Raw genomic sequence first — 12,309 nt, forward strand, 5'->3', positions numbered from 1 at the left:
TTTTTCCTAACCGAAAAACAATTGGGGGACATTTTGAGCCCATATAGGAGGAATCCAGCTACAACTGCCTCCAAGAGTCAGGCTTCCATGCAGCAGGTTGCTGTAGGCCTTATTTATGACTTGGCTTTGGCAGAGTGTCCCTCGTGCATGGTGGGCAACTGACTGAATCAACCAAGCATCATGCTGTCATTTTGGGTCTTAAGTTTCAATGTTCCTCGGGAGCAAAAATCAGGATGGCAGTGGAATTCCTTGGAACAGCCTGGAGAGAGACTGTTAAATACGTCTTTTCTTGTTCTGTTGTTTTATTCGTGCTCGTGAATGCCACGAGTACTGCTCTTTTTCTACCTCCATTTCTTATAGTTTAAACTGCGGGTCCACTGTGGAGAGTCCTCTAATGAAGAGCTTGGCATCTGTCCATTGAGGCAGGTGAGCAGCAGCTGTAATCAAGGATGTGCAGTTTGGAGGCAGACTGCTAGCGAGACACTTTTTATTAGATAAGTGACCAGCTGAGACCTGAATATTAAACTTGCGGAGCCTATAACAATTAAAGCAAAAGCAAAAAAAAAAAGCTTGAATATCACAGAAGCTTTTTTTTTTCTGGTTCCGTCTGTTGCTATCGAAGCCCTTCTAACCAAGCAGACTTTTTTAAAGATTTTGCTATCAGGGAAATAATCGTTTGGAAACTAACCGGTCTCTTCTCATTCTTTTTTTTTTTTTATCCTGACAGTGTTTATGATTGAGCGCTTGAAGTTACGGACGGAGGAACAAAATCAATTGGATTAGTTGGCAAATTGTTGATACAGTATCGACTCTGCCTCAGGTAACCATGGCTACCGAGCTAAACAAAGTAATCAAAATTGGAGGCTGATGGAAATGGAGGATTAAAGCTTCATTTCTAAGAAAAGATATTCCGGAAGGGCATTCAAAAGTTAGACACGGGGGGGAAGGCAGAAAGCAATTTGGTTTTTTAAGACGGTGCAAAAAAAAAAAACTTGCTTCTATTCGGAATAAAACGATACGTATCTTCTATTGAAGGTAACAAAAATGTATCGTGCTAAGCGTGAAAAAGCTCCATTTATGATTAAATGAGAACTGAAAGCAAGACCTGCAATACTAAATCTTACAGCATTGACAGAAAAAATGTGCTTGATAGCGTGCCTTTCAGTGCTTTAAATAAAAAAAAACAAAACAAAATTGCTTATGTGTGTTCCCAAGAAAAAGGCAAGACTTTTTGTGTTAAAGGAAAATATAAACACCTTACCAACAGGCATATTTTTATTTCTTTAACTGTATAAATGCCATAAATATTTGACTATCCCACTTCCAACTTTTCTAGTTTATAGTCTCTTAGGCCTGTGAGTGCTTGACTACCTGGTTATATTTCCATCACCAGACCTGCTATTCCTTAAGGGGCCCCTGCACAGCGGTCTTCTTATTCTTCATCAATGTGTCAAATTGTGGATAATTATCCTACCAAGGTGGCGACCCTGATCTTGTCATGCCTCTTTGAGTGCTATCAGCCGCTCCAATGAGGCACGGTCTCTTGAGTGGCGCCTTCTGAACGGCGGCCATCTCGCTCATCGTCTGGCTGATCCGTTAATGACGTTCCTCCTCGTCCCTGAGGCAGGAGGGACCTGGCGCTGGAGTCACGTTGCAGTCCTGCTCTCAGCCTCCACTTAGGATGCTTTATTGGAATCACTGTGGGTTGCAAACGAGAGTACAGCAATAGCTCAATCCATAACATCAAGCGCTCAAATTATGTCTGTAATATACAGAAAGCAGAAGTCTGGCTGTGTCATCTATAACGCCTTGATGGGAAAATGCCTGTCTTCAAGCGCTTTCCTTGTAAAATCCATCATGCAATAAAAGCAGTCTACTGCAACTATAAAGTTTCTGGCCTCCGGTCAGCACCTTGGTAGCAAGGGCTTAATTTCTTTAAAAGACTTATCTTTTCTTTGAGAGACTGCATGCGAGTTCTTTTTAAAGGATCGTTTTCATTAAACGTCCCTGCTTTGGGACTTCGTGGTCGGGAGTTTCTGAGGGCAAGACCATCGCTTGGCTAACAAGAAGGCAAGCCAGAGAAACACTCTCTGGTCTGGGGAATCTTAGCTCTTGTTCATCACCCAGAGGGGACAAAGAAACCCTAAGAGCTCCTGTTGAATGAAACATAGACAAACGAGCAGACAAAATGTTAGTTAAAATTGAGCTTCAGCAGTGGATAGAGTTAAGGCTTTTTTCACAGAATCCCCGTCGGCCTGCTGGTTGCTCACGAGGAGATTTGGGTTGAAATGTACCAGAATCTGGCCGCACAACATTCTTGTCCTCATTCAGAACCCATCCACCTTCTAAACAATGACTAGATTCTTTGTCTGTGTTCCAAGGTTCAGCTGCAGCACCAGTCCTGTACACAGTGTGAATATACAGTCATGCTGCAAAAGTATACATCAGCAGTTTCATAACACAGAGATGCCTTTTAAGCCTCTCTCTATTTATTTATTTCACATTCCCAACTTGGGCTGGGGGGGCGATTGCTGCTGAACCACACGTGGGAGATGATAGCCTTGCAAATTCCCATCATACCTCAGTGTATCAGTGGGAAATGGGCAATAATCTTGTAGCTCTTCCTAATAGCCATATGGGGAGGATGAGAGAAGAATCGACTGAAGTGTGTTTGCGTACACCCCTCTATCCAAAGGTCTAGTGCTGCGAACCGTTTAATCCCCGAATACAATTGCTGCCAAGGCAATATTAATATTCAAGATCTGCATTGATAGCCTGTCTTTATTAGCTCCTAATGAAGATAAAAATGCGTTGTGTGATTTATGCTGAAACTATATAAATGCAAATCCACATCGGTGCTACTCTGCTTCTCTCTCCCCAAGCAGCAGGATGGAAGTCTTTAGTCAGGCAGCCTGTCGAGGGGAGATTTGTAAACAATTTAAACGACCAAATTGATTTTTTTCTTTAATATTACTGTATTATGCTAGAGAGTCTCAGAGCTGAGCGAAGTACACTGATTAGGCAACCAGGCGTTTTTTTTTTCTTTGTACTCCATTCATGCCTTTAGATTGTGTAACAGATAAGCCTTGGCATTTATTTCAAAGCTAACATTTCTATAAAGGTCATCCATATACAGATGCATAGCTGTTTTTTAGGTGCTCTTGTACTGATGTTGAACACAGCCATCATTGCGGTTATCTGTGTAGTGATTTTTTGTCTGTTTACTTTCAAGACCTTGCTGGCGAGTTGGGATTACTGCAGTCCCAGGTTCCGTCCTTACAGTTGATGTTCTGTCCTTACAATTGTCATCCGTAATGTTTCTTATGTTCTTAAATACTTTTTTTTAAAGCAAAACAGGGGAAAGTAATATAGGTTGATAGGGAGGACTGTGCTGTGTATAGATTTTTATTGTCATGAGGTATGGTCCAATGCTGAATTCTTACTCTCTTTCATCAAGCTCACTGAGAGGCGTCATAGTTTTCGCTGGAATAGTTGGCAAGCGCAGCAGACCACTCTCCTCCCAAGGAGAAAAGAGAAACACATGCACCCATCCATCCATTTTCAGCCTGCTTCATCCAATAGAGGGTGATGGAGGAGCCGACATCCATCCTGGCAAGTAACAGGCACAAAGCAGGTCCTTCACAGGGCACACACAAACACAGACATGCACACTTTCGCATCAGGGCCAATTTTTCAGAAACCGGTGAACCTACCAGTGTGTCCAGTATGAAACCCATGTGAACAAAGGGAGGACACAGTTAGCAGCCCAGGAATTGAACCCAGGGCCCCAGCACTGCAAGGCAGAAATGCTCACCACTGTGCCACTATTCTGTGCCGCCTGCATGCAGTACATCATAGATTAAAGTAACCAGGAATGGCAGAAGACGTACATGTTTTCTTTCAGAGCAGCCCTAAACTGCAGAATTTGCCGAAGCCGACAAGAAAAACCCAACACCCCCAATTTCATGACGGGCTTGACGAAGGAATTGAGCGAAAGGGGTTCGTGTCGGTGAATATTCAACAATTGCTCCCTCCTGAGTTTCTTTCACCCACCTTCATCCTTCAAAGAGAGGCCAGGCAGAGAGCTCAGTCGCTCAGTACACATTTCCTCTTCGATTTGCTGGATTTTAGGTTTCAGATCTCGAGATCTGATGGACACTGAAGGTAACTTCCTCGAGAATTATAAGAAACCTCCTACTCGCACAGTTTCTTAAGTACTCCATCATCTTTCTCTTTTCTTCTGACAAAGATGTATCTGGAAAGGTCGGGGCATGCATTTCAGCCGGAATTCATTTCATGGCATGACTGCTGTGTTCTCCACAAGAATTTAATTTCCCTCTCCCCTACCGCTCAGGAAAGCTGGGGGAGGGAGGGTGTTATTCTTTCCTTTTCTTTTTTTACTCAGTCTGTACTGTCTTGTTCATGAAAGTGCCAAGGTGACGTCAAAAGTTTGGGAAATTATCTGAAGGAATTTCATATAGCTTGCAAAACTTCCAGGAGTGAGTGTGGGTAACTCGTTAATTCCTTCCAATTAATAGAGAATTGTACTGAATACCACGGGGATAGAAAATGCGTTTTATCTGATTTCATGAGCCCAAAGCCTGATCTAAACCTCAATCTTTCTCATGTGGTCAGATTTTGCACTGAAAGGAAGGAAATGCTGAAATCGTTCTCACAAGTGAGTCAAATTCATTGAACACATTACAGATATTGTCCACAATTTTTTTATATTAAATGTAGCTTAATCTCATTTCCTGGAGGGGGGCACCCATTTGACCTGGGACCCCCAGAGAACCACTTTCCTCCTCCTATTGGCAATTTTTGTTTTCAACATGGTCTACTGTTGCTGCACAATACTGTTAATGACTGCAATACTGTGAGGTGCCCTGAGCAAACTGTTATAACTGTTGTAGCAAATAAAGCAATATTGATTGACCGATTCATTAATTGATATGTCCATTTAATTAATACATTGATCGATTGATTAATTGAAATGCACAGTGCAATCCACACTGAATTCATTATCAGTTTTCATTCATGCTAGTTCAATGTGAACTGCGGTAGTAAGGGGTCTTCACTTTATCAGCACATCTGAAGTTGGGAGCACAGTGGAGAATCTGTGGACGGAGTTGAGACTGAAGTTGAAGAAGACAGAAACTTCATGTTAGCGCAGAACGGCAGCCGTGAAAGCAGTGTCTCCTTTGGTGGCAGGTATGCGTAATGCATTTCTAATGGACCTGAGTGCCTATTATCCCTGGGTCTCAGGTGTGAGTTTGTTTAATTTAGTTTAACACACTGGCTCTATTTATTCTGCTCCCATAACTGGAAAATTGATTTCCTTGCCTTTGCGTTGTTCATTATTCACCAGCCAACGAGCCTAAATGCACCGAAATAAAACATGAAACACTTGTGGGTTTTAATTAGCCTTCGCTACACTTGCTTCCACACACAAGCTGACAAGGAGAGGAGGGGGTCGCCTCGAGTCAGTAAATTGGTTGCTGCAACTTGGGAAGACCCGACGCTTTTACTGCGTGGTTATAAAGGCTCACCATGGTAGAACCTGCCAATCTGCGTGCCGTATTTGCGAATGGTATGCTTATGAACTGTATTTACTTGGGCTTTAACAAGTTTCACCTTATCTTTGCGCTGTTTTCTCCATGCATCGTTACACAGCTCACGCCTTGCTGGGCTAGTTTTGCCTCTTCCTTTGCATGTGCACAGGCAGTAGTCATTTTTAGGATGAGTAACCTCCCCAGTTTCTCCGCACTGGAAATGTGGCTCATTAAAATAAAGAGGAGTTTTTTTTGGGGGGGTGGATGGAGGGGTTGGAGGGACAGATTAATTTTGTAGGCTGTCGACAGTTGAGACTTCAGTTAACTGCACAAGTTAAATGCATTCATAGATCCCAGCTTAGCTGGCCGTGTTCTGTCCACATTACAAATCCAATTAACATTAGCACAGCGCTTTCCATAACAAGAACTTTAAGCTGCTTTGCTTAAAAAAAAATAACTATTTTAATAGGGGAGACACTGAGTCCTTTCAATATTACTGCAATTATTCCAGTTTTTGCAAAGTTCTTCCAGTTTTAATGAATATCAGACTGGTGCAGAACCGTCTGCATCAGGCCCTGCCTGGTGCACAAGGCTCATCTAACACACTCCCACCCGCTCTGCTCTCTGGTCACGGATGTATTAAGACTTTGTCTAGCCTGTTTATTTCAATGTAGATCATACTAAAAAAGCTGGGCTATGAATATTGATGATGTTAACGTAGCTGTTTTAAGATGTAAAACTTAGCTCTGACAGACAGTTCATGAAGTGAACTTTAAAACAAATACAGGTGTTGAGAAAAAAATGTCTGCATGGCGTAACAGGACTTGAAAATGACGACTCCTAATAGCACTGAATTTTCTCAGGACCTAATGACACAGCAGAAATCACCGCTGCAGAGGTGAGGAAGAGTGTGCTTGATAGGTGATCAAATTGTATCTGGGATGGGAACAGCAAACTGAGTGCACAACTATATGTTACAGAGTAGGAGGAAATTGAATCTGCCCAAATTGGGGTATTCAGCTTTTAAAGATGGAAGTCTGTGCAGGAATGAATTTATAAAGACAAATGTGTTATCTTTGTTAAACTGGGTAAATTGTGTTTTGGAGGGTTAGGAACTAAAATACCTCAGAGGCCAAAATATAGTGATACTCTATGAATAGCATGAATTATGAATAATAAATATTCATATGAATATTCCTGTGAATAAAATAATCACTCTGCTCTCCTCCCCACTGATAGCTGGTGTGTGGTGAGCGTACTGGCGCGCTCTGGCTACACATTGACAGTGGTGGAGGGGAGTCCCCAAAGCACTTGGAGTGGAGTGTCCAAGCTATATCATTATTATTTTTAATAATTGTATTATTTGCTGTTAATAATAATAGAGTCTAGGTCAATTTTTCATCAACTGTATAAAATATATGAAATGATTTGGCAGCTAACTAAACTAAACTAATGAGCTGCTAAAATCCTTTGTGCTTCCCATAGGGATTCAGGTGCCCAACTCCTTTGGTATATGGGGTCCAATTACAAAGGTTAAATTTCTTGGCCCATTGTGCTGTTTGTGAGGGCTCTGTACTGCTCCGTGTGTTAAATGTCTCTCATCATGACAACAATGAAGCCTTCGAGGAAGAAGGCCCAAGGTAGGCAGCAGAGGTGATGAATTGTTAGATGTGAGCAAACATCAGCACATGTATTAATGTATCATTTCTCAGGGGGGTCCCTCTGGAGGGCTTCAGGAAACACACACTTGCTCAGGGGCAACTGAGAAACGTCTGCAAGCTTTTACCAGTGACTGCTGCTTAGAATTCAAGTGAGGCCCAGGTTTTCTGACACTGACCCACCTGCTCTCAGGTCACTTTATGACACCATTTTCCACTGCCCAGTGTGGGCTTGACCTAGAACAGTGGTTCCCAGTCCTGATGACCCACACACCTGCTGGTTTTCATCCCAGCCCACCTTCATCAGATAATAGCCTTACTCGATCGAAGAAGTTGCTTGAACTCAATATGTACATTGCATTTCTAGTTAGGGATTTGATTTCAGTCACAAAATACAATGGTTAAGGCTCCAGCATGTTTAAGAGCTGGGAAGAAACAGTTCAAATTCATCTTCTTATTAAGTATTATCATTAAGTTTGATTGTGTACCTGAGGGTTTGGCGAGATCAAAAACCAGCAAGTGTGTGCGTCGACTGGGAGTCACTGACCTAGACGCTTTGCCAGTTTCTCCACTGTCCTTAGTCTTCTTCGCTTCTGCCCTTCCTGGATCTGTGGCAAAAGCATCAATCAAAGCAGGAGACCTCTCACAGACCCAAAACATTTCAGCTAAACATGTAGTATCAGCTTTTTAGGTCAGGAAACCCACCTGACTGTTTCTGCCGAATATAACTATGAAATGGGCCAGTATTTTAAGCTGACTTTTAGCTTTTTTTTCTCTGATGAAGCAGTTTCACATCTGACAATCAGCCGAGAGACTGTGCCCAGCCAGAGCTGCTGCCAGTGTCCTTTACGTCTCGTAAGGGCTGGATTTCATTAGTAATGTTACTTCCTTTAAAGTGTCAGTGGAAAATGACTACTATAACGTGGAAAGAACACACAGACAACTCCTTCTCCTTTTCGGGCCTGGTCTTTTCGGTTCTGAATCCCCAGTTGACTCACTCAGATGTGCTCACAGGTGTATGAATGTGTGCCTTTTGCAGCCACTTCCAAGTTGTTTCCCATGCAGTCAATGTAAAATCACCAATTTAAATATGGGTCACCACCAGGCACGTGCATCACATAACCTTCCCCACCTGACAGGGAAGAATCACTTCCTGGCACCTTTCCTCTCTCTGTTTTGCTCTTTCTCTCTCACACACTCCGCTTGCTTCCCTGTCTTCGTGTGCAGACTGTCCTGTTGATTCTCTTTCGACTTTTACTTACGATCCTCTGGTCCTCCGACAGGGAAGGCAACACTGGGGAAAGCAGACACAGGAACAGGAGTTTGAGGTGCTTCTGGATTGGAAAGGGGATTGCACTTTTTTTATTTCAACCTCTGTGGTCTGTCAGGACGTGAAAGCACCTGTCAGTGCTGGACGTGAGCCCTTAAATGTATATGGCTGCTCTTGTCCAGAAAAAATCCAGTGCATCAATGGATTTTCTGTAATATGATGACTAAAACTTAATGTCATTTTCTAAAAGAATGTTTGTTACTTGCAATGACTTAGCCCCTCTTCTTTCAGATCTCCCTCTTTGTGATGACCAGACAGGTCCATCTGCTCAGACAGTCCTCCACAAACACATTTACACAACGTGAAGGGTGGTCCGATTATTTTCTGATCACTCTTTATTTAAATGATCACCATGGTGCTTCACAAAGGTGTGTTGCACAAAAACATGCTGTCAAGCTTTATACAACCTTGAAATTCAAGACAATAAATACACTAATCCTAATGACCACAAATAAGACAGTCAATCTGAGTTTGTTTAAAAAAATAATAAATGATAATTCAAAACTTTAAGCGAATTTCATTGCTTTTAAAAGGGGATTAAAATGGTTCTTGCATTAATGCTGTATTTGTGAATTTGCATAAATCAGGGTCTCATAAATTTACCATTAACTCATAAAAACACTCTGTATCATGTAAATTGAAAGTCAATAGATGTGAAATTCTTAATAAATAATGTCTGCAGGCTGGGAGACACAGACAGATGGTGGAATGAACTAGATCGTGTTAAGTTTTATTATTAATTTTTTAAGGGGGGTTGCATCCTGACACATTTTCATTTACATTTTGTCCATTTCATATTTTGTAGACTGTTTATTTATGGCTTTATTCAATGTGTGTCAAACCCTTATTTATGAGGAATATGATAGCATTGCTACATTTTGTCCTTATACATTTCTTGCCATGTACACTGCTTTTATTAAAGTCCATAAAACTCCAGATAAAAGAGGCTGGTCCTGCAGGAAAAATATCAAGAAGCTGTATTCTTATCTTTTTACAGCACTGTATATGATTTGTTAGTTTACCTAAAGGTTTACAGGGCAGATGTGGTGTGATACTGTATATGGAAAAATCAATTACTTAACAGCCAATGTAACTACAGTATTTTATATTCAAATGATACAGGTCTCCTCAAAGTGTTCAGACTACAAGGGCAGCTGATTCAAGTACTTGGAATCCTCAAAGACGCTGACAAAGTCAGACTAGTGCACATCTTCAGAATCTGCACTGAAACAGGAACCAAAGGTCACAAGTGAAAATCAAGGGAAAGTGCATTTAAAACTGAGATCAGGAGGCTCCTTTCTACACAAAGATAGGTGGGAATGTGGAACAAGCCACCCAGCCAGGCGGCTGAACCTAATTCGAGAAACAGCTGGATGAGATCCTGGGATCAATTAGCTTCTGAGACTTAAATGAGAGCTACGGTACCTGGACCAAATGATCTCCTTTTGTCTGCGAATGGTCTTTTGTGATACAATAGCCTGTTTCTTAAGCTACATACTGTAGTCCTAATGTGCGGAAATTATTTAGATTATTTTTGCTGGACTGCTATGCCTGATTGACCTCACTCTTTTTTTTTTTAAGTTTATGACAAAAATCCAGCTTCTTTGAACCAGCCAAAATTAGTCAGTGCTTTGCGAAGCACTTTTAGCTGTCTGAAAAAACATTCAATGCACTGAAAACCCAGCTCAATAGATAATTGCATAAGATAGTTCTGGCCAGCCTAAAAGAGTAGGATTGGAGTGCGCTTTAATAATACATTGAAGTCAATTAGAGGTATCAATATTTTCCAGCACAGTTTTTATGATCCTGTGAAATCCTGTTAAGTATAACTTATTGGTAAAGGAAGGAAGCAGAATGTAGGAAAGAGATAATAACGACGGAATGCTTTTCCCCCGCCTTGTATCAAATAATGGTTATATGGTTAGCCCATAATCCAAGTGCGAAAAGAAATCAGCTTGTAACAAAAGTCAGTTTTGCAATATAGTGTATTACTTTTAATACGGTATTTGTCAGTGTTGGTTTTTGTCTGATTTGACTTTATAATAGCAGTTGGCAAAGTTAACGCGTTTGACCACATGCTGTTTCCCTGTCTGAAAACAGCTCAGCAACTTGGTCAAAAAATAATAGGGGGTTTACTTCTATCCCATAATAGAAAAATACGGCTAGTGATAAAAATCTGCTTTTAAAAGTATTCCAAGTTTCCATTAATAACCCCATTTAAGCCACAGTAATGTTTTGTGTGTTGGCTTACCTCCATAAACTCTCCATAAAGATTGTAAAACACAATAGTCTATACAATTTACAAAGTGTTCATAATGAGAACATGACAATCTCGAACAGGAATTAATCTTTTGGACTATTATACGTGGTTCAGACCCTTCGGTTTGAAGTGATTTTGCAACGTTTAAGTTGATACCTGGAGTGGGATCAGAAAAATGTCATTGCGGCGCTTTTATAAAGCATTCTGAGGATTTGTTGTTCTTTTTTTTACCAAAATAATGAAGTCCACTGTGTTGCTTATCAATCTATATGTACTGAAAATATTCTTAAGCCAAGAAATATGAAGACCTTGCGAGTCCCAAGCGAGGGAATCATTACTCAGACCAAAACTATACAACAGCTGGGGTGCCCTCTATTGGAGAGTTGTAGCACTGCGTCTGTACTCTCTAAACCCGAACAAGTTGGGCTTCTTGGCGAGTTGTAACTTTTCATAGACTGCTCTCACGCCTTATCGATTCCGTTCAGCAGTCGCTTGCATTTACTTTTTAGCCCCGCAGCAGTTGAAGTGAGGAAGAGAGCATTTTCTGCACCAGTTTAATGAAGTGGGAACAGAAGGGAGCCCAGCTTGTGCAAATCCAGTTTGGAACTTAGCCTCGACACCGGGGTCGAGACGTTACTTTTTCGGGCTCTTTAATTACCAAGTAATCAGAATCCAGTTTCACATGTCATCCGAATAACACAGGAAGGTCCTTAATTCTGGAGAGCGACACAAGTTTGATTAGCTATAATGGACTTTGAAGTGGGCACATTTAAAAAAAAAAAGATCATGTTTTTCTGGCCTTTTTTTTTGTTCTAAAAATGAAAAGTATAAGTAGGCCTATATAATTTGATAAGAGTAGGATTTTTTTCTAAAATAATTACATATCTTTGAAAAATATCAATAAAAAAAGGATCTGAGCCAATGTTATTTGAATTTCCTTTTTTTAAAGAGTTTAGAACTAAAAGATGATGGAACGTATAAATAAAGCCATTTTTACAGCTAGCAAAAATTAATGCATTATATATTTTCAAATGTCAACCATGGGTGTCAAAAACAAAATAATTTTAATTACTAAAATTAGTCATGATCAGAGTTGGGAAATTCTCAACACTGCGGGTGTGTTGCCATATTTGCGCGAAATTCGAGCTAGGCACGGTCGTGTTGTTCAAAGTCGTATTCGGACCTCTTTTTAAATGTCTTCGGAAACTGTAATAAGCAGAAAATCCTATGAATTTTGCTCCCTTGGACGTATGTTTGTGCTGGAGTCTGATGTTTGCTGAAAATGGCGCACGGCAGCCACCTACAAAAACGACGAAGTAGAACTAATATACCATTTCTACTGTATTACATTTGCGAGCCAGCGGAAACACGGTTCGGGCGGTAGCGAGCACCCTGCCCGCAGTAATTCGGATGCGGTTTCCTCGCACGGTTTATTAAGGTTTTCTTTTTATCCGGTGCAGAATTCGTGAACGTCTACCACAAAACGCGAGTGAACCCCCTTCCCGTATT

This window comes from Atractosteus spatula, chromosome 28, assembly GCF_055471065.1.
Source record: "Atractosteus spatula isolate fAtrSpa1 chromosome 28, fAtrSpa1.hap1, whole genome shotgun sequence".
Classification (NCBI taxonomy): domain Eukaryota; kingdom Metazoa; phylum Chordata; class Actinopteri; order Semionotiformes; family Lepisosteidae; genus Atractosteus; species Atractosteus spatula.